At 37.1% G+C, this 22249-nt stretch overlaps 1 protein-coding gene across 7 annotated transcripts in view; it reads right to left on the minus strand.

The window, feature by feature from the left end:
- The window catches only part of LOC144968686 (organic cation transporter protein-like), a 55426-nt gene extending 44383 nt beyond the window's left edge, over positions 1–11043 (minus strand). For 2 of the 7 annotated variants that reach the window (XM_078907262.1, XM_078907259.1), the window contains exon 1: positions 9220–9441. The gene's annotated coding sequence lies outside the window, so the exon portion shown is untranslated. Of the gene's footprint in view, positions 1–1702; positions 1941–9219; positions 9442–10705 lie in introns of those variants that run through there. The other 5 variants (XM_078907257.1, XM_078907261.1, XM_078907256.1 and 2 more) reach the window with 5 other exon arrangements.
- Positions 11044–22249: the final 11206 nt, after the last annotated feature.

The following is a 22249-nucleotide window of genomic DNA, read 5'->3' on the forward strand; positions in this document are numbered from 1 at the left end:
TAATCAGTGACACACTTCAGGTTGGAATATCGAATAACTCAAGAACAGCTGCAACGACATCGATTTGGTTTTCAACATAGTAATCCAAATAATTTATTAAAGTTTTTTGTTCTGATATCTTACTTGTGATCGTGTGTTTTCGCAATCGTTCGATTTAAAGCTCCACAATCATTTTGAATGACAAGCCGCAAGCGTCCATCCAGCTCGTCCCACGTCTTTTGCAACACGAGTAATGTGCAGAGCGAACGTCTTCTCTTATTTTTGTCTTCAGTTCACGCATGTCTCTCACGGGGGTTCTAAACACTCTGCTCTTCACATATCCCCATAAAAAGTAAAGTGGGGTTAGATGAGGTGCTCTTGGAGGCCATGACATTGGACCATCTCTGCCGATCCATCAGTTCAACTGTTCATCTAAAATTTCCCTCACATTTAAACTCCACTGAGGGGGAGCGCCGTGGGAAATTAGGTTAAAGATAATCAAACTGAGAGACTCCGTATGATTTATAACAAGGCCAAATACTTTGCTTTTGTCACTGTCATGTCGTCAAGAAAGAAAGAAACGACCGTCCTTTCCCTGGTCAGCTCACACCCCACATTGACTTTTTGTGAGTTGCGACGATACTCGATAATTTCATCTGGTTTTTTGTTTCTTCCAATCTCGAACATTGTGTTTGTGTACATGCCCGGATACGCAACAGGTTGCTTTATCTGAGAAGACAATGTTTTCATGGTGAGTTGTTTGTCAAGGTTCGAGAATAATGTCGGACAAAGCCAAAATAAATTACGACTTATGTCAAAATTACCCTTTTCTACTAATGACGTCATAACTCAGCTACCAAAGGGTGCACAGTGTGAAACATTTTATCAGTCAAACACTTGAATAAATCCTGCACATATGGATAAAAAAGTTTGATGAAATCTAACATAGCTCTCGAGTTATTCAAACCTGAAATGTGTCAATAATAATTTTAAAAATTCGCTGTATAATGGTAAAGTAATTCTGTCTCGACATTAAGATGAAGATGTTAAGATCTTGTAAAATGCTTGACTTTGAGCAAAGGGAAAAAACGAATTAAAAAAATTGTACTTTGCATTTTGCAAACATGTATGGCGCAACAAAGGCATCGAATTAGGTGCCATACGCATTCTCTCTGTATCCGGGGTAGGTGGAAATAATCAATAAAAAAAGCTCAATTTATAATATGAACTCCACACTGGAAAGGAAACCCCGAGTTGTCTTTGTTCAGAGTTAAGAAAAATAATGGTCATCATAAAACAACTCATTTATTTATAAGGCCGGAATCACACTAGCCAACAGCGTGGCCTGTACTGTGAGATGATCGCTCACAATCAAGTAGTAGTACCAAGAGGACACGAAGGTGAAGGTACGGTTGTGGCGTGGATGAATCGACCGAGATGAAGACGAGATAAAATCGACAACAGTCTCGTTTTCAGGTGAGATTCGATTGTTTTTGTAACCAGCCACACGGCTCTGTTGAGTGCACAGAGCTCTACCCTACTTCTCTTTGGTTGACCTACATGGTTGAGTGACAAGTATAAAATAATAAGATAATCAGAAATAATTTATAATTTGTAAACAAACGTCGAGAAATGAAAGTTTTTCAACCGTACTCGCACATATTATAATATGAATAATAGAATAAAGCGTGTCAAGATTATTTACTATTATTACCTGACATACCTGTGTGATAAATTGGCGGTTAAAAGTAAAGCTACCAAAGGCTACCTGGGTTGACAGCAATATTCTGCTTAGTCCCTTTATGAAGTAAAAGAAGAATGATTCATGGAACGATAAAACATTTTGTTAAAACCCCAACTATCTAGATACTACACGGTACGAGTGAAAAATTTAGATTAAAAGTTAAGTCAAAAGATGAGGTTCTGAGCTCAAGCTAAGGACGTAAAGGAAAGGACTCTAAACAAATCACCCCCCCCCCCCCCCCCCCCACAAAAAAATTATAAAAAAAACCCCAACAAAACAACAACAACATAACAACAAAAAAACACCCCCCCCCCCCCCACAAAAAAAAACAAACAAAAGACAAAACAAAAACAAAACAAAACAAAACAAAAGAACACACAAACACACACACACACACACACAAACACTCACTCACCGATTTCGTCGAGGAATGCTGGTTTATTTTGGGTTACTTTTTCTTGTTATTTTTCTTACTGCATTGTTTGGTAAGGTATCAAGGACACCTTTTTAAAGATTTTCACCGGGGAAAAATTAGAGCTTGAGAAAACATTAAAAGAAGGCGAGAGAGAGAGAGAGAGAGAGAGAGAGAGAGAGAGAGAGAGAGAGAGAGAGAGAGAGAGAGAGAGAGAGAGAGAGAAGAGCTTGAATTATACTGTAGTTTTGAGAGCTCTTGGAGCCGGTTATCGTAACGTGAATCGTAACGTGAAAGATAATAATTGCTTGCTTTTCTGCCACAATGACGCTGTTCTATAGAAGAGCAATATTATCACCACAGCCACCAAGAGAGAGAGAGAGAGAGAGAGAGAGAGAGAGAGAGAGAGAGAGAGAGAGAGAGAGAGAGAGAGAGCAATTTGTTAATAAATAGCTAACCAGAAGATTTATCACCAATCAAAACATAGAATTTGTGATACACCTTTACACGTGCTCGGACAAACATAGTTGGTTGTTTATAAACAATAACGTGAACTAATTTGACCTCCATCTGATCGTTGTTATTGTTTTATATTGACAAATAGGTGACTAGTTATCGCACGATTTTCTCGATCATATTATAAACGGTTACGTTTACACATAGTTTTCTGTGTTGATTCTACTGATCAAGAGGTAAAACAGTGGGTATTTAACTTAACACATACCATCTATAGTAAAACATGTGTAGTTTGCTGTGTCTACAAATCACTGCCATTGTTTACACTATGACGATTGTCCGAGAGGCGTGGTTATCTACCGGTGCTCCAATCTAAAATGTAATATTATATCATGATTTACGCTTCGTTACTTATGACTTATGAACCGATCATGATATTCGTTGAATACTGTATAACATTCGAACAATACGTTTTGAATCGCTTTTCATTTTAATAGGATTCAATATTCATTTTGTGAACAGAACAGTTGATACTGTTAACAGAACAACCTTACATTCAATTTATTCGAAACAACTCTGTGCGAGCTCGGGGTGACACGGGTTGGATGGATCGAGAGTCGTTATAATAGTGAATATCGTCACGCCTCCATAATCGCGTTAACAGAGACTTGGCTCTCTCCTCACATACCATCGTCATGTTTTGAAATTGAACAATATTCACTATTTCGAGGAGATCGGACGAATGTTAATAAACGAACTGGGGGTGGGGTGTGCACATATAGATAGTTCGAAGATGACGTCACTCAGGTCTTTGTTATTGGTTTTTGCCATCCGCGTTCATGAGTAATGCTCACTGAACTGTATTAACCCGACTATAAACGGTCATGGATACACACAGTTTTGTGTGTTGGTCCGTTATACTTCCGGATGACAATGTTATGAGCTTCTTAGCCAAGCGCATACTATCTATATTAACAACAAATGGTGCCACCTGTTTCTTCACGACCATTATCTACCCCGGGAATATACTCATGTCATCATCATCAACGTCTACATTCCACCATCATCAGACAACAACACAGCGAAAAATATTTTGAGGAAAGAAATACAGGACATTCAGATAAAGTCACCCGACGCCGTATTGATGGTCACTGGCGATTTTAACCAATGTAACGATTTCACTCTCCCGGGATTTTATCAATACGTGGACTGCGAGACAAGGGACAAAAAAACATTAGATTTATTCCTGTGCAATGTTCAAAATAGTTATAAATGTTTACCCCGTGCCCCATCAGGTTTATCTGACCACTGCATGCTCTTGCTACTCCCGACATACCGCCCTGTTTTTAAACGTGTAAAACCAATAAAGAAAAGTGTACAGATCTGGAACGGAAGTGTGTGTTAAGATTTGCGTGGTTGTTTTGAATGCACTGACTGGAATGTTTTTATCGAATCATGTGATAGTGTGGATGAGCTGAATGACTATGTGAGTGAGTATTTAAAATTCTGTGAACAGCTAGTGTGTTGTAAAAAAGAAATAAGATACTATCCTAACAACAAGCCTTGGATAACAAACGATCTAAAACTTTTATTGAACCAAAAGAAAACTCTTTTTACTAGAGTGGAAACAAAAAAAATATTAAAACAAAACAAAAAGAGATAAAGAGAGTAAAATCTAGTTGCAGAGACAAGTACAAAAATAAAATTGAAAAATGCTTTTCTTCTGGGGAAATAAAGGACTCGTGGCGGGGGCTTAAAACTGCTGTTAACTATAATCCAAAGCCCACGATTATTTCAGAAGATTTCGAAATTTAAACTCTAAATAAATTTTATTCATGTTTCGACACAGCAAACAAATTTGATATTGAAAACGAAAAACATAAATTAGACGGGGCTTTGGAAGATGAAATGACTATTGAGGTCAGTGAAGAAGAAACGAGATTCGTATTTTCGAAACTAAACGAGAGGAAGGCTGCTGGGCCGGATGGATTGAAAGGAAATTATGAAAAGAATGTGCCCATCAGCTTTCCCCCATTTATACACATATTTTTAACTGGTCCCTCCAATGCGTTTCGATCCCTGAAATTTGGAAAACTTCAAAAATTAATCCTGTTCCAAAAAAAGACAAAAATTGAATTAATGAACGACTTCAATAGTCATGAAATCTTTAGAAAAACTTCTTGTTAAAATTAGGAACCAGTTTATGCCATTGTGTGATAGTCATCAATTTGCTTACAAACCAGGACGTGGCGTAGAGGATGCCATTCTGCTGTTTACAAACAACATTTACAGGCATCACCCTAAGAGCTATTGCAGATTTTTCTTCAGCGTTCAATACAATGCAACCTCAGTTGGTTGTTCAAAAATTGACTAGTCTGAATTTTAACAAGTATATAATTGCTTGGGTGTTCGAATTTCTTATGTTCAATTAGGACAAAACATATCTTCTTGTATAACTACAAATACTGGTGCTCCTCAAGGTTGTGTATTGTCCCCTGTATTATTCACAATTTACACGAATGACTGTAGAAGTCAAAACCTGAGTCTACCTTTAATAAAGTTTGCAGATGACACCGCTCTTCAAGGCCTCATAAAAAATGGCAACGAAGCGGCTTATAGGCAAGAAATTGATAGATTTGTGTCTTGGTGTGGTGTCCATCACCTAGAGCTTAACATAAGCAAGACAAAGGAGCTAGTGATTGACTTTTGGAGAGTTAAGGAACCGATATAACCGTTAAAATTAAAGGACCAATTCGTCCAGCGAGTTCCTCACTACAAATACCTAGGTGTAACGATTGATGACAGGCTCAAGTGGGATGAACACTTGAAAATAATTAGGCATAAGATGTGCAGACGTACTTATTTTTTATCAAAACTTTCTCAGTTTAGAATAGTAAAACCCTCTGCACATTATTTTATAGAGCAGTAATCGAAAGTGTCTTGTTATTTTGTATAACAGCTTGGGGAGGCAATTGCTTAGCAGTGGAAATGAACAAAACAAAATCAAATATTTAAAAAATCCATTAAACGCTATATAAATAATGTTGACGATGTAGATCTTTTATACGAGAAATCTTGTATTAGTAAAATAACTAAAATATTAAATGACCAGAATCATCCACTAAGACCATCAGTTACTATGTCAGGAAGGCGTGGTCGCCCTTTCTCTATTTCAACGAAAACATAGAGACACCGAAAACCTTTTCTGCCGTCCAGTATTAGGCAACAACATAGAATTAAACGAATGAGAATACGTACGAAGCCTAAAAAGTGTCCACCAATGAAAGCATTCAGCGCCATTTTATTGTTGGCTGAGAATGTAGTCATTACCATTCATTCGGTCTCTATGTCAACATAACGACACAAGAAAAACAACAAACAATATCAAAATCCACAATAAAATGTTTCAGAACTGTTGCGTATATTTATGGCACAATGAAGCTGTCAAAAAATGAAGTTAGAGAATGTGTGTAATCATGTATTATAATAACCTGTAATGTGTTTTCCAACCACCACATCATCTACTACTACAACCACCACCACAATATCATCACTAACACTACTACTACTACAACCACCAGCCCCACATCATTATCACTACCACTACTACTACACCACCACCAGCACATCATCATCACTCCCACTACTACTACAATCACCACAACCACATCGTCATCACTACCACTACTACTGCAACCACCACCACCATATCATCATCATTACCACTACTACCACAACCACCACCACCACTACTACTACAACCACCACCACATCATCACTACCTCAACTACTACAACCACCACCACAATAGCATCACTACCACTACTACCACAACCACCAGCACCACATCATTATCACTACCACTACTGCACCACCACCAGCACATAATCATCACTACCACTACTACTACAACCACCACAACCACATCGTCATCACTACCACTACTACTACAACCACCACCACATCATCATCACTATCACTACTACTACAACTACAACCACCACCACATTAACATCACTACCACTACTACTACTGCAACCACCACCACCATATCATCATCATTGAAATATTTTTTTTAAATTGAGCTTTATATAGTGCAATATCTACTAAATGTGCTCAAAGCGCTTTACAAGGGGTCCCTGGTCAACATTTAACATGTAGGACGGGACATGACGCCTGTTAGGCGATATTACAATTTTTCGGACAAAGACAACTCTGGTAACGGCCAGGTACTCATTTTACACCTGAGTACGGTGAGAGAATGTGAGTAAAGAGCCTTTTCCAAGGACTCAACTATGCGCCGAGCGCGAGGCTCGAACCCAGGACCTTCCGATCCGAAAGCGAGTGTCATACTACTAGACCACATAGCCGCATCATTACCACTACTACGACAAACACCACCACCACATCATCATCACGACCACTACTACTACAACCACCACCACCACCATATCATTACCATTACCACTACTACTACAACTACAACCACCACCACATCATCATCACCTCCACTACTACTACAACTACAATCATCACCACCACCACATCATCATCACTATTACTACTACAACTACAACCACCACCAACACCACATCACCTCACTAACACCAGTACTATAATCACTACCATTAGGTTTTGGAGCTTTACTTCATTTGAAATAAGGAAACTTCGGAATTGTATTTGGCATTGTGTTTATATATCATAACATAATTCTAATCAGTTATCTATTTAGAACTAGATACTATACAATATGTATGCCAAATACCACCCCAATTCCCCTTTCTTGTGTGCGGGAATTCCTCTTTCGGCATTGAAATTGAGTGAGAGAGAGTCATCACTACACACATAAACAACAGAAACAATTTAAAAACATGACTATGACACGCAACCACTCACACACGAGGCTATACTATTTATCCTTTTCTCTTTCTAGAACAGGACAAGACAAACAATAGCTTGACTCTCGCTACACTTCACATTGATGTTTGTCGTCTCACGAGTTCAACTCTCGGTCGACCTGTCAATATTCCTTTTTGCCTCGGACATAATCATTAATAAAATGTTGTGTGGTTTTGACCGTGAAGAAAACCTTAAGAAGTCACATTTATATCATTTTAGAGAGATCGTTTTGAATAATTTTGAGTTAAACGAGCGAGTAGCAACTTGTTTTCATGAACGGCCGATCAGCGCTTGTTTACTATAGTAACGCGATTCCCAGCCAACGTCTCAATGGCGGATATTTTTCTCATCGAGGCCGCTGGTTGGTTAGCCAATTAGAGCACCGTACGGTTTCCATTGGGTAAATTCCTTGGGCAACAAGCAATAATCATTTTATATAATTATTTCGCATTTTTACTTTCAAGAAAATGTAAATATTAATTTATTAATTTATTTGTTTTGCAATCTTTTCAATTTTCAATTTATAGTGACAGTTTTAACTATTTTACAGTGTTGAAATTATTCATATTATAAAGCGCGGCTCTGGTTATGGAGCTGCTCCTTATATATATATATATATATATATATATAAAAAAAAAACATCCTATTTCCATTGTATTTTTTTTTCTTAGTGTGTAAATTATAACACGTCTGTACAAAAAAATTCCTTTTTGGGATGCAATAAATATTACTACTACTACTACTACTACTACTACTACTACTACTACTACTACTACTACTACTACTACTACTACTACTACTACTACTACTACTACTACTACTACTACTACTACTACTACTACTACTACTACTACTACTACTACTATTATTACTACTACTACTACTACTACTACTACTACTACTACTACTACTACTACTACTACTACTACTACTACTACTCCGATGTGACAGAGAAAAACCAATTCCCTATGTAAAACAATGGATATAAAATACTAGTGGTAGAACTTATAATATTCCAACCCTCTCATTGAAAAAACCCTATTATAAATACCTAATCGTTGAATAGTGCTGTGAACGCCTTGAATAACAATTTTATTCAACGGTTGCAGAATATTTTCGCACATTTTATTGTTGTGAAATATGGTGTAAAAGTCAGCTGATTGGTAAATAAAAATAATCTTTTAGTGCCCATGAATACAAATCCAACGTTTTTAGTTTTGTGTCAAATTGTCAATCAAACAGGCGGAGAAAGTTACAAATTATGGTGAATAGAAACTAATACCATACCATTTGGTTACAATAACCTTACTTGGAGGGATGGAGTAAACGTATTCTTTCATTTCTTTGTATTTATTAAACTCGTTTATATTTTTAACGTGCAATAACACATACTCGCAAGCTCGTTGGGTTATTGTGTACGATAAAAATATCTCTTTTAATAAATACAAACAGATGAAAGAATAGTATATTAACCCACATAATATTTATTATTAGTTTTAGTGTGCTGAACGTCGTAAAATGAGTGGCTCTTTTTTGTTTGTAGACTTCTTGGTCTGTGCCATATAATTCCACAGGGTTAGTATTTTAGGTATGTTACGTTTCAATATAAGATTACAAATACTAAGGAATTAAATTTTTTAAAATAATGAGTTTCTGACTGTTACGACAATCATCACACCAAACGCACGGATGGGCAGGAGTGTATGAATTGACCACGTGTTACTTTTACCTGAAACACATGACAGTCGCCTCAAAATACCAGGTGGTACACTGTTTTCAGAAAGACGTTTGTAGTTACATTCCTAATCGAAACGACATTTCAATATGCTTTTTTCTCTTTCTTCTTTCACTTTGATCAATTGCAATGTCTGCTTCATACATTCGTCATGTGCAGTTACACATCCAACTGTTGCATTATTTCATAGCCGCTGAACTGAGAAATGATCCTTGACATTGTGAAGTGAAATAATCCATCAAAAAAAAAAAAAAAAAAAAAAAAAAAAAAAAAAAAAAGAAAGAAAGAAGAAGAAGAAGAAGAAGAAGAAGAAGAAAGAAGAAGAAGAAGAAGAGAAGAAGAAGAAGAAAAGAGAAAAGAAGAAGAAGAAGAAGAAGGAGAAGAAAAAGAAGAAGAAGAAGAAGAAGAAGAAGAAGAAGAAGAAGAAGAGGAAAAAATGTAGCCGTCATTAAAAAATATGAAACTAGAAAACAACGCTTTAAAAAAAGGATAGTAGCATTAGAGAAGGAACAAAATTAACGTTACTCAGGTCTTTGTTATTGTTTTTAACCAGCCATATTTATGATTAGTTCTCATTAACTGCTTCTATCAATTCTATTATAAACTTTAAAGGTTACAAATGGCATTATGTGATAGTACGTTATATTCGGCTGGCTGATGTTGTGAGAATCTTAGCTAAACGCACAGCATCAATAGAATATCCAATCACGGATCCAAAAGCACGGAAATAAATGCATTGAAATCACCACTATTACTTCCTCTCTGCAAACATTTGGAGGATTTTGTCAAGATGAAAGTCCTGAGTTACCGACTCACGTTTGCGAAAACATAAAAGTCGCGTATTTTTAACATCCTGTACACAAGGGTTCACTCATTTGAAGACCGGGGTTATCGCGAGGCTACCTTTTATATGTGTAAGCTTGGGTTACTTCACCAATGTGCGGTTGACCGTATAACGGTGCAAGTTAGTCTCTCGCGTCATGTAAAAGGCAACGTTTACATCGTTACCAAAGAGTAAAATACTTTATAGCTGTTACACAAACACACACACAACACACACACATCCATAAAATATATATATAAATAATATACATATATATATATATATGTGTGTGTGTGTGTGTGTGTAACAGTTATAAATATATTATATATAAAACACATTACAAACAAACACATATGGAACAAAATAATAACAACAACAACAATAACCACTATCTTTCCTCAGAAAACAATTTTGATTTCAATCGTGACAAAATCCGGCCTTACAGTATGCCGAAATGGAAAGATTAAAAACAGGTATTTTGAAGATCAACGAATAATAATCAAAGATCCATTTTTCTTTAACCATTCATTTCCATATTATTTATGTATTATTTTTTAAAAAATGAAAATACATGTAGGTCTACATCTATAGGGTGAGGTTATAATGAAAATTAATTCACATGGTGGGTTTTTCTTTTGTTTTTATTTTTTTTTTTACATTTTTATTTTGGATTACGTTTCACATTCCTGTCTAATTTATCTAAGCGGGCGCGGAGAGAAAAAAAAATCCATATTATCAGCACATATTTATAGCACAATTAAAAGCCAGATATCCCTGTGGTGTATAGACCTACCCTACAGGGTAGGGATAAAGTGCTACGCAAGTTCGATCATCACATACGATTGAGAAAAACAAACAAACCAAGAAGTCACACATAAGCCGCAGTCTTCAACGTAAATGCGAGGAAAAAATTTTGTTCGTGTCTCTAGAAAAAAAGAAACGGAACGAGAGAGGCCATTGAACAGCGGAGACTACACGAATTACTTCCACACACGCTTTCCTCACTTCTACCAACAACAACCTTGATACACTGCAATGATCATCACTCGCGTTGATTTACCGATCCGTGTCGAGATCGGCTGTGTGTGTTTATTCCACCCTTTGGAATTGCTGTTATGATGTTGATTATTAAAATGCATTTAGACCAATTATTGATTACCTAAGGCAGACATTACAAGAGTGCTAGAAAGAAAAGAAAATTGATCATGGGAGGACAAAAATAGATATAAAAATAGATATTTACCATGATTATCTTACTTTTCTTGTTTGTAAAATGAGTATTATTGTTAAGAGGTGTAATTCAAATTGAAATAGAGATTCTGCTGTTTTCCCCTAAAACATTTTGTGAAAAAAAAAAGTTTTTAACCTGTTGATAGCTACAAAAACAAGGAAGTTATAGAGACAGCTGTGTATAATTGCTATGATGCAAAAAACAAAACAAAAACAAAACAAACAAACAAACAACCCCCCCCCCCCAAAAAAAAAAAATTGAAAAAAAACCAAACACCCCCCCCCCAAAAAAAAAAAAACAACAACCTTAAGATAAAACGAAAATTAAACCGAAATTATGCAAGAAAATGAAGAAAAAATATACGGCTTAAACAATGTGATTATTTGTTTCGTTTCATCTGCAGATATTTTTATTAGAAATGTTGTTTATCATCCATCCTGTTACCGACCGCAAAAGCACAATAAATAGACATTTACACTATGAATACACACTAGAACACAATATTAATTTTGACTTAGCACGCGCAGAGAACTATAGTCAGATCTTTTATTAAGGGCGCGTGTTTTTCTGGTTTTTCTCAGCTGTCTCTCTATCAAAAGTTGTAAAAATTTAAGTCACCCTTTGAATCAATTATTTGTCTTCTAGATTTTGGACCGTGTTGATGCCGTTTCAAAAAAGTTTTCTTCTTTAAGACCGATAAAAAAGCTACTTTAAAACCGCTGTCCAAAAAATCTTGTGTTGACACGTAGTTCCGGCTATTGATTATGAGTTCACGTCATACTTTTTCCAAATACAAACAATTCGATTTAACTGCAATAAACTTATAACTTATGTAGTTTGGAATTTATGATTTATTGCTTATTATCCACATCATGTCGCAGTTACAGATATGAAATCTCTAGTTTTAAATCATTTGAAATACTGATTATACTATACCCAATACTGTCATATAAACGATGAATGCTGTTTATATAACTTTGAAAAATTGTATCTGTGAACGGACGGTTCACAGAACAATTAAAGGATTTTAAAACATATACGCTTTTAAACTATAGGATACGATACGAAACTCTCGTAGGTTGCGAAAAGAAATCTACTTGTGTCTATCGATAAGCCATTAAAGAGGCCGGCTATGGAATTGGAATTTCACAATTAACCCCGAGAAGATGATTATCGAAATGCGACAGAGAGACCACCCGTGTGGAACGACGTGATAGGAAAAGGATCCAAGACAATTTTGATATGGAAATCATCCAAAGATGTATGGAACTGGGTGAATGTGAGTTCTGGACGGAGGATCATTGATATTCCTGCAGGTGGTGAAGACACTGGGTATTTGGGAGAATGCCATACCATTTTTTTCTGCATCATCAGGAAGGTAGAGACTATCATTCTGGGGTCAATGCAGAGGTGTTTGAAGACTGGATAAAGAACTGTCTGCTGCCTTTCCTCGAAGCACCCAGCCGTATTGCATTGGACAACGCTGCAATTAGGTGGCCCCTGATCACCCCAATGCTCCAACTTCGGCAACTATAAAAACTAATATGATTTCATGGCTCCAATCAGACAGCACTACACATTCTGACTATTTACCATAGGCTCAACTATACTCAAAAAGAAACAAACCAGAAACAGTTTTCAAAGCAGACTGTCTAATCAATGAGTTTTGACATGAGGTTGCGCGACCCCCCCCCCCCCCCCAATATCACCGTGAGCGCAATCTAATCGAGCTCATTTGGACCCAAGTAAAGGGAAAGATGAGAGGTGGAACACCAAATTTACTCTCACTACGAGCAATAAATGATATAACAAGGGAAGACTGGGAAAAGGATTGCTCCAACCTTAGCAAACTGGAGAAAAATTAGATTTCACTGGATAGAGTGATACTACGAAATCACTCCTTAGTCATTTCATTTCTCCTTTTCCTCATCTTCGTCATTTGAATGTGATGATTGATGTATCCAGTATGTCTTTGTTGTTGGTGGTGTTGTTGTAGTTGCTGTTATTGCTGAACAGATGTACATATTCATGTGGAAACAATGTATCATAAATTGATGAATTTCTACTTTTGACCAGTTTACATTAAATTTATCTAATCCTCTCTGGCCAAAAAAACACAAGCTATTTCTATAAATTTTGCAATCAAAAAGATATTGAAAGTGCGTTATGTTCAGTTTCATTTGTATTCATCAGTAATGTGTATTGATAGTTATAAAATGTAGATGTCTTATAGTTAAGGATTGCCATTCGTTCCTTCATAATCAGATTACTGAATGTTATCGTTTAAATTTCAATAAACTGAATTTTCCATTTTAACGAATTCCTTCAAAATGGATAAGCGGAATAGTCATAATTTTGATACTGTAAATCATCTGTAAGTTACGATCCTTACCAGTTATCGATTTTAATATAACTGTTATAAGCGAAATCCTTTCCTATTGTTTTACAATTAATATAAACATATTTTTGGATTAAGACAAATTGACTGAGAGGTTCATACAAACTTTTGCAGCGGTGCATTGAGGGACAGCTGAGAAAAAGAAGAAAAACACGCGCCGCTTATTACAAATCTGACTATAATTAAAAACATCGGAGACAATGGAAGATTTAAAGGCCACGAAGACCTAAGTTAAATCGACAAATTTCAAGTCAGTGTGCCCGTGACCAACTGGGAAGTCATACAACGAAAATGGTCTTGGCGAGAATCAGAACTTGCTTGTGATGAGAGGATTCATTGGAGAACATGAATTTGACGTTCTGAGATGAATAGCTGTGAGGGAATCGTGAAAAGGGAATTCATGAAAGATGAACAACTCACAGGATGGAAAAGGCTTATTGTGAAACTCCACAAAGAGTGGTGTTAGTCAATGAGGCTAGTATTAAGACACATTTCTTCAATGGGAGGGTAAGCTGTGCTTTCTGAAAACCATCTCAGACCTGGTGATTGTTAATGTCAAAGGGGCAAGGTGTCTAGAGTAATTGGATATTAACTCTTCTATCGACGGGCAAACGATCGGCTTGATTCGAGACGGAATTATGATCTTTACTGAATGCTATTGAAGGATATGTATATAATGGTATTAATAATTGGCCCAACAGGAATAGAATGGAATATAAATGAGAAAACTTCACGACAATATTCTTAAATTAAAAAAAAATAATCTTACATCAAAAACAAAAACAAAAAACAATGAGGAGACGGATCAAGTCATGAAGTGGAATCTCGAAACGCGCTCATCGTCTGACACGAGTGAAAACTCCGATCGAGTCTACTTGAGCGGCACATGCACCGTAAGAACATATTATGTTTATCTATATTTAAATGATCCTAACAATCAAACATTGGATCTCCATTCGTCACATAGTAAACGTAACCACTGCTGTAGGAAGTTACTTTCACCATGCTTGTCAGTTAACAAAGAAAGAGCTGCCACACCCATTTGATACAATTGGATTCAGTAGTCTGGTGTCACGCCGCCCGGCAACGGCGGCCATCTTGGTTCTAAACAAAGAAAATCATTACTTTTTATTCTTCATGCTGGCTAGAACTTTTCATATGCCTTGTGATCAGAATGTGTAAAAGTCGAAACATGATCAAATTTATGGGTTTTTTTCCCTCTGGGTACGCTTTTATGCTCGCCTCGCCGGAGAAATATTTCATACGGGCGTCCGCCATTGCTCCGATAGTTTAGAGCCAGTGTTACTAAGTTACCATGCGTCATTAGGAAGGAAGTGATGTTACGACTATTGAAGAGTATTCGAGTGTAAAATTCTATCCATATCTTATACGTAGTAGTATAGAAGTAAATCCTTTAATAGTGCCTTTTGATAATAACTAGTAATAAGAATAATTAAAAACAGCCATCAATCATTGAATACATTTCATAGCATTGAATGATTTAGTACATAATCATGATGATATGCTCAGTCAAAACAGCAAAACAAAACCAAACGAACGAACAAACAAAAAAACCCCTTAAATTCTCAACTATCGATCAATGAGAATTTTGAAACGATCAAGAGAGCATGCATAATTATTCTAAAATTTTACCCCAGGTCCCGACTAATCGATTTATCATGACGTTTTTGTCTTATGTTATTCGATACCGCCTTTGTATGTTACGATAGAATAAATAAATAATTTTGAAGCATCTTCATTACCAAGGTCTTGTGTAAGTCCATACATTTGTATTAAATCACTTCAAAGTCTTGGTATATTTCAGTGCTTTGAATTAATACTTATCTCAATTGTTTATTTGACCCCCACCCTTTTAAAAATTAAAACAACAAAAGAAAAGCAAACAAACTAAAACAAAGTATTGTGTCCTGGCACTCATTGGTAGGACATAACCCGAACGAGTCCGGAGTTCACCAAACCCGCCTCGAGTTGCTAGTTTATCTGAACATCTCGATCCCCAATCAGGGGATTCGAACCATCGCTATAAAAAGCGATGCGCGAGGAGAGAGAGAGAGAGAGAGAGAGAGAGAGAGAGAGAGAGAGAGAGAGAGAGAGAGAGAGAGAGAGAGAGAGAGAGAGAGAGAGAGAGAGAGAGAGAGTTCTGATAGTTTTCTTGACTGGACACAAAACCCCATACAGCGGTTGTGTTTATTTTATTTTAATATTTAATGTCTCATGCCCATGGTATTCTTTATTCTTGGATGGAAGGAGAAAGTTTTTGTAATAAATGTATCGTTACAATTAATCTTGATTTCCTTTCCTTTATAATTATAATCTCAGGGTCATTATGTGAAGCACCGCCTTCTTTCTGCCTTTTCCTTCTCTCTATATTATAGGCTAGTCTCAGTGCAACGGCCTGGTCTAGAGAGAAACCTACAACGGAATCCCTCTATCTTCTATCATTCTTCTAGTCTTACTATTTCTTTTCCTTGTGTTGATGGTTTCGGCTATATTATTTGCTCTACCACACTCCGGGACGAAGCGCGAAACATCACACAAGCCTTACTCAGTAACAATGTCATAAAAAGAAAAAGAAAAAAACAAAACAACTCAAATTAGCCTAGCTCTACTATCACTTCTCACCTTTACTGCCGTTTCACGCATCATTTGCGTATTGATTTTTCTCAAACTCGAGTGTCGTGAATAAAACAAGTTTAATCAATATAACGTTGTCTTCACTCTGCATAAGCTGTGACACGTTCTTACATTTGACGAATATCATTTGAGGCTGCAATAATAGGTAGTTTTTGTGACATGTATACACGAAATACGGATGGGGGTGGGGGGGGGGGGGGGGGGGAGTGGCCGAGTGATTAAGGCATTGCACTGTGACCCGGAAGGTCCTGGCATCGAGCCCCGTTTCAGGCATGTCGTGTATTTCCTTGGGCAAGATTACTAACCCCAAATTTGCTCACTTGGACAACATGGGTATTTCCTTTTGACACCAGGCACCTTGTATGATGAACTCTCTCTCTCTCTCTCTCTCTCTCTCTCTCTCTCTCTCTCTCTCTCTCTCATATATATATATATATATATATATATATATATATATATATATATATTCCTTCGCGGAATGCCCCAGGCGACGATATCTTATGATTTCGTGGCGGAAGGGCATAATTTTTTTAATACACGAAATACAGCGACCTTTCGGCGCTATTATCGTTGACGGTTGACAGGTGCAAGATATCATTTGTCAAGCATGAAGCAAAAATAAAACAACGAAAAGGGAATATTATCAGTGGATAATTCTCTACATTTTTACAATTGGGGGATTTGTGCTCAGGATATATTTCCAGGGAGCAAGGGATATCCCAGACGTCAGCAAGCCAGAAAGACGTGATTTGTTTATGACCACGCAGCGCGGTGTACTTGTCGCAATGATAACAATGGCTATGTAGTCTATTATTATGATACTCGCCTTCGGATCGAACGATCTTGGGTTCGAGTCCTGCTCTGAAATTGTAATATCGCCTAACAGGCGTTATGTCTTGTCTTACCTGTTAAATGTTGCAGTTGGCTAAGGACCCCTTGTAATGTGAAGCGCTTTGAACACGTTTAGTGGATATTACGGGAGACAAAAAATAATTAAAAAAAAAACTAAATAAATAAAAAAAAAAATAAAACAAAAAAAAAAAAAAAAAAAAAAAAAAAAATAATATATATATATATTATATATATATATATATATATATATATATATATATATATATATATATATATAATATATATATATATATATATATATACTCAAGCTCATATAAAAATGACATGTAAAATGTACAAAATCTCGAGATAAACCCTACGCAGCCTTTACCTGAAAGGCAATACGGATAGAGCACCCTTAGTCGCGTAATAATAAATTATGATATGGTCTTGTTCAGGTGTTTTGAACAATAAGGTAGCCTGTCCAAATAAGGCCCATGCCCTAACAAGGCCCACCCCTTTTGTGCCACAAAACGATGACGCCTAACACTAAAATACTATGCTACACGGCAACATAGCGTAACAAGCAAAATGTTAACCGAGAATGATAGAACGAAAATGACGTAACTCAGGTCTTAGTTATTGTTTTTTGCCATCCGCGTTTATGAGTAATTCTCACAAAACTTTATTAACCAGACCAGCGGCGTAGCCTGGTCATTTAGGAGCATGGGGCTGGATTTGAGATGTGTTGTCGCATGAATATTATCTTTTAGTTATGGATATGAGAGAGAGAGAGAGAGAGAGAGAGAGAGAGAGAGAGAGAGAGAGAGAGAGAGAGAGAGAGAGAGAGAGAGATTTGATGCACTCAATTATTTTACCTAAGATTTGTGTGTTCTTTGTAACTTGTTCTAATGCCTGGCCAAGGATAAGAGATAGCCACTGTCAATCTGTGCACCTATGTGAACAGTACCAACGGTTTTCAATCTAGTGGTGATATTTAAATGTAAGTTAGACTTCTGATGGTTCAATGCTCTCTGTGTTAAATTTTTCAAACAGGTAAATCCATTTCTTGTCCAACACAATTCTGTATTGCTGTTATCGCCAAACAAAATACAATTAAAACAAAATAAACTCTTCTTTTCTATTCTCACCGTAAGCCAAGGAAAACGACCATACCAATCTTTATCAAATTAAATGACCGATTCTGTTTCCCGTCTTTAATAGTGAGTACAAAATCGTTTGGTTGATGGGGGCCACAGACTACTAGGAGTCTTGTATTCTCTATGATGGGGACCGAGACTTATAATCAAAAGTTTATTTTCCCTATTCAAAGAACTGGTATTGATAGTCAACAGGTAATAGACGTGATTCATCACACTTAATAATAGCAATTAATTAAAATTTTAAAAACAGACACTGCACACATCAGATTAACACTCGAATTATCAGTAAACATAACATACAGTCTCACACTCAAGTTAAAAGGGACAAGTGGAATTCACTATCACATGCCTGACACGCCTCGAAGAGGGATGGGACAGGTACAACACGATTGCCATTAATTAGGTCATTGTGTGTGGCTGCGAGTAAGAAAGCCACAATGACTCTGTTCAAAGTCAAGATGCCTCTTCATGCCCACAGTCATAGCACACGGCAAACGTGAAATGCATCGCCTGGTTGTATCGTGGGAATATGGCTAGAAGCATTCTCAACCTTTAAAGCCACACGCTGTACTGATTGGTCAGGGGCACGAGTATGACTCGAGCTGTAGTAAATTCTAAGCGGTGTGATTGGTTCAAGTTTTGAGGCTCTGTAAGGTGAGTGGAGCAGGCACTTATGTTGGTAACAACAAGATATGAAGTGAATAGAAAAGTGCCAGAAGACAATAGAGAATAAAAATTTTTCGCGGCGGTGGTGGGGTTCGAACCTGCGACCTTATTGGTACGACAACTCCGCCTGGCAGGTGAGAGCGTGGCTCTACCGTGTGAGCTATCCACGAACACAAAATATTCGTTTCAAACCCAAAGTCATTACTAGATCCCTCTCTCACCCACTTCTTGAGACCGCCGATTCGTTCGTACACCACCATCGCGAATAATTTTGACCAGCAGTTAAGCTTAATAGCCAATATTCTCAACACAAACATATAACATAGAAACGATTGAGACATTGAGTATGCTCCGGTGTATGGGGTGAATTTTTAATTCAGAAAAGTGAGTGGAGCAGGCACTTATGTTGGTAACAACAAGATATGAAGTGAATAGAAAAGTGCCAGAAGACAATAGAGAATAAAAATTTTTCGCGGCGGTGGTGGGGTTCGAACCTGCGACCTTATTGGTACGACAACTCCGCCTGGCAGGTGAGAGCGTGGCTCTACCGTGTGAGCTATCCACGAACACAAAATATTCGTTTCAAACCCAAAGTCATTACTAGATCCCTCTCTCACCCACTTCTTGAGACCGCCGATTCGTTCGTACACCACCATCGCGAATAATTTTGACCAGCAGTTAAGCTTAATAGCCAATATTCTCAACACAAACATATAACATAGAAACGATTGAGACATTGAGTATGCTCGTACCAATAAGGTCGCAGGTTCGAACCCCACCACCGCCGCGAAAAATTTTTATTCTCTATTGTCTTCTGGCACTTTTCTATTCACTTCATATCTTGTTGTTACCAACATAAGTGCCTGCTCCACTCACTTTTCTGAATTAAAAATTCACCCCATACACCGGAGCATACTCAATGTCTCAATCGTTTCTATGTTATATGTTTGTGTTGAGAATATTGGCTATTAAGCTTAACTGCTGGTCAAAATTATTCGCGATGGTGGTGTACGAACGAATCGGCGGTCTCAAGAAGTGGGTGAGAGAGGGATCTAGTAATGACTTTGGGTTTGAAACGAATATTTTGTGTTCGTGGATAGCTCACACGGTAGAGCCACGCTCTCACCTGCCAGGCGGAGTTGTCGTACCAATAAGGTCGCAGGTTCGAACCCCACCACCGCCGCGAAAAAATTTTTATTCTCTATTGTCTTCTGGCACTTTTCTATTCACTTCATATCTTGTTGTTACCAACATAAGTGCCTGCTCCACTCACTTTTCTGAATTAAAAATTCACCCCATACACCGGAGCATACTCAATGTCTCAATCGTTTCTATGTTATATGTTTGTGTTGAGAATATTGGCTATTAAGCTTAACTGCTGGTCAAAATTATTCGCGATGGTGGTGTACGAACGAATCGGCGGTCTCAAGAAGTGGGTGAGAGAGGGATCTAGTAATGACTTTGGGTTTGAAACGAATATTTTGTGTTCGTGGATAGCTCACACGGTAGAGCCACGCTCTCACCTGCCAGGCGGAGTTGTCGTACCAATAAGGTCGCAGGTTCGAACCCCACCACCGCCGCGAAAAATTTTTATTCTCTATTGTCTTCTGGCACTTTTCTATTCACTTCATATCTTGTTGAGGCTCTGTAAGGGTTTTTCAACACCAGGTCAACAATGAATTCCATTGTTTGTGAAACAGAAAATTAAAAGTGTGACTTTTTATTGTTAAATTCTTACAAATTATCAAGACAATGACGACCTGTGGCTTAGCCTTAATAGCCTTTAAGGCCCTACGCCACTGAACCAGACTATAAACGTTCAAGGTTACACATCGTTTTGTGTGTTGGTTCGTTATACTTCCGGATGGCAATGTTGTGAGCTTCTTAGCCAAGCGCATACTATCTAAATCAGTTTGACCTCATTCCCACTCAACGCGTGCAAACGGATAATCGGGAAGGCAATTTTGTAAACAAGACATTTTCAATCACGAGCTTTTGCCTTTGACCCAAGATTCAAGTAAGCAATACCTGTTTTCTCATAAATTAAGACTTGTGCTAGCATTTTATATAATTTTTTTCATTAAATATTGCTGTTCCTATGAAACTGGTGGAACTTGATGAAAGGTGATAGCATACAGGTTGCCCTAATAAGGCTCACTCAAAATAGCATGTAGGCCTTATTAAGCCAGAGCAATTATATATATATTATATTAATATAATTATATATATATATATATATATATATATATATATATATATATATATCTTTTATTAGATTGATCTCTGTCAAGTAATTTAACTACCCTCTTAATGTTTAGTCAATATTTTTACAGTTTACAATAATTTAAAAATGTGCGTGATGTTTTGTTAGACTTTTCGTAAGACAAATAAAATGTGTGGCTTACTTTCACTTTCACATTCCCACGGGAAGCAGCCCCATTTGTAGATAATGATAAAAGCACCACTACTAGACCTTGAACTAGGGAAGAACTTTAGTCCTAATTTCAACGTCATAATATTCTTAATTCACTATTTGAAAGCGGTCGGTATTTGCTTTTTTTTTTCTTCTTTAATTCAGGTCTGAAGAATGACAGAAACACCTCGTCGTGGAAACTGGTCTGAGCAAGATCTTGAAAATGCGATGAGGAGATGATAATGGAATTCCTGTGTGAGTGGCCTCAAGGCACTATGGCATTCTCACAAAATTCTTCGCAACCATTGCGGAAGTGGCTCAACAGTGAAGAGTTTGGGCCGTAAAGCTTTTCTCTCTTCTGACATTGAAGAAATAGTCAAGAGAATCATTTGGTTGCCTTTGAATGTGAAAGGTGTTCGCAGCTATGATTTTAACTATGTGGAGAAAAACAACATTTTACACTCCTTCATATCCACTATTACTTGAAAGAAATAGTTTTGCCTTTTCATGAAACGAAGGCCTCGGCTGAGGTATAGAAGAGCTCGAGCAATTATCCCTGGCAGAGCACAAAATCTGAATCGCTTTATCGTAGAAGACCACTTCAAGAAATTGAAGAGCATTCTTGAACAAATTTGACGGGCCGCATCCAAATTTTGATCTGTATGAAAAAGGATGTCTGTCGCTGCACCATCAGCAAAGAGTCATTGCTCAAAAGGGACAGAATTGGGTACATTTGGTGGCTCCCGAAGCACAGAGAAAGTGCTAATATTGTTGGACTGACGGATATGGGGATTCCTTTGTATACCATGAATGCGACAATTAGTTAATTTAAAAAAGATTGTTT

This window comes from Berghia stephanieae, chromosome 3, assembly GCF_034508935.2.
Source record: "Berghia stephanieae isolate SIO BIC M18660-M18661 chromosome 3, UCSD_Bste_1.3, whole genome shotgun sequence".
Lineage (NCBI taxonomy): Eukaryota > Metazoa > Mollusca > Gastropoda > Nudibranchia > Aeolidiidae > Berghia > Berghia stephanieae.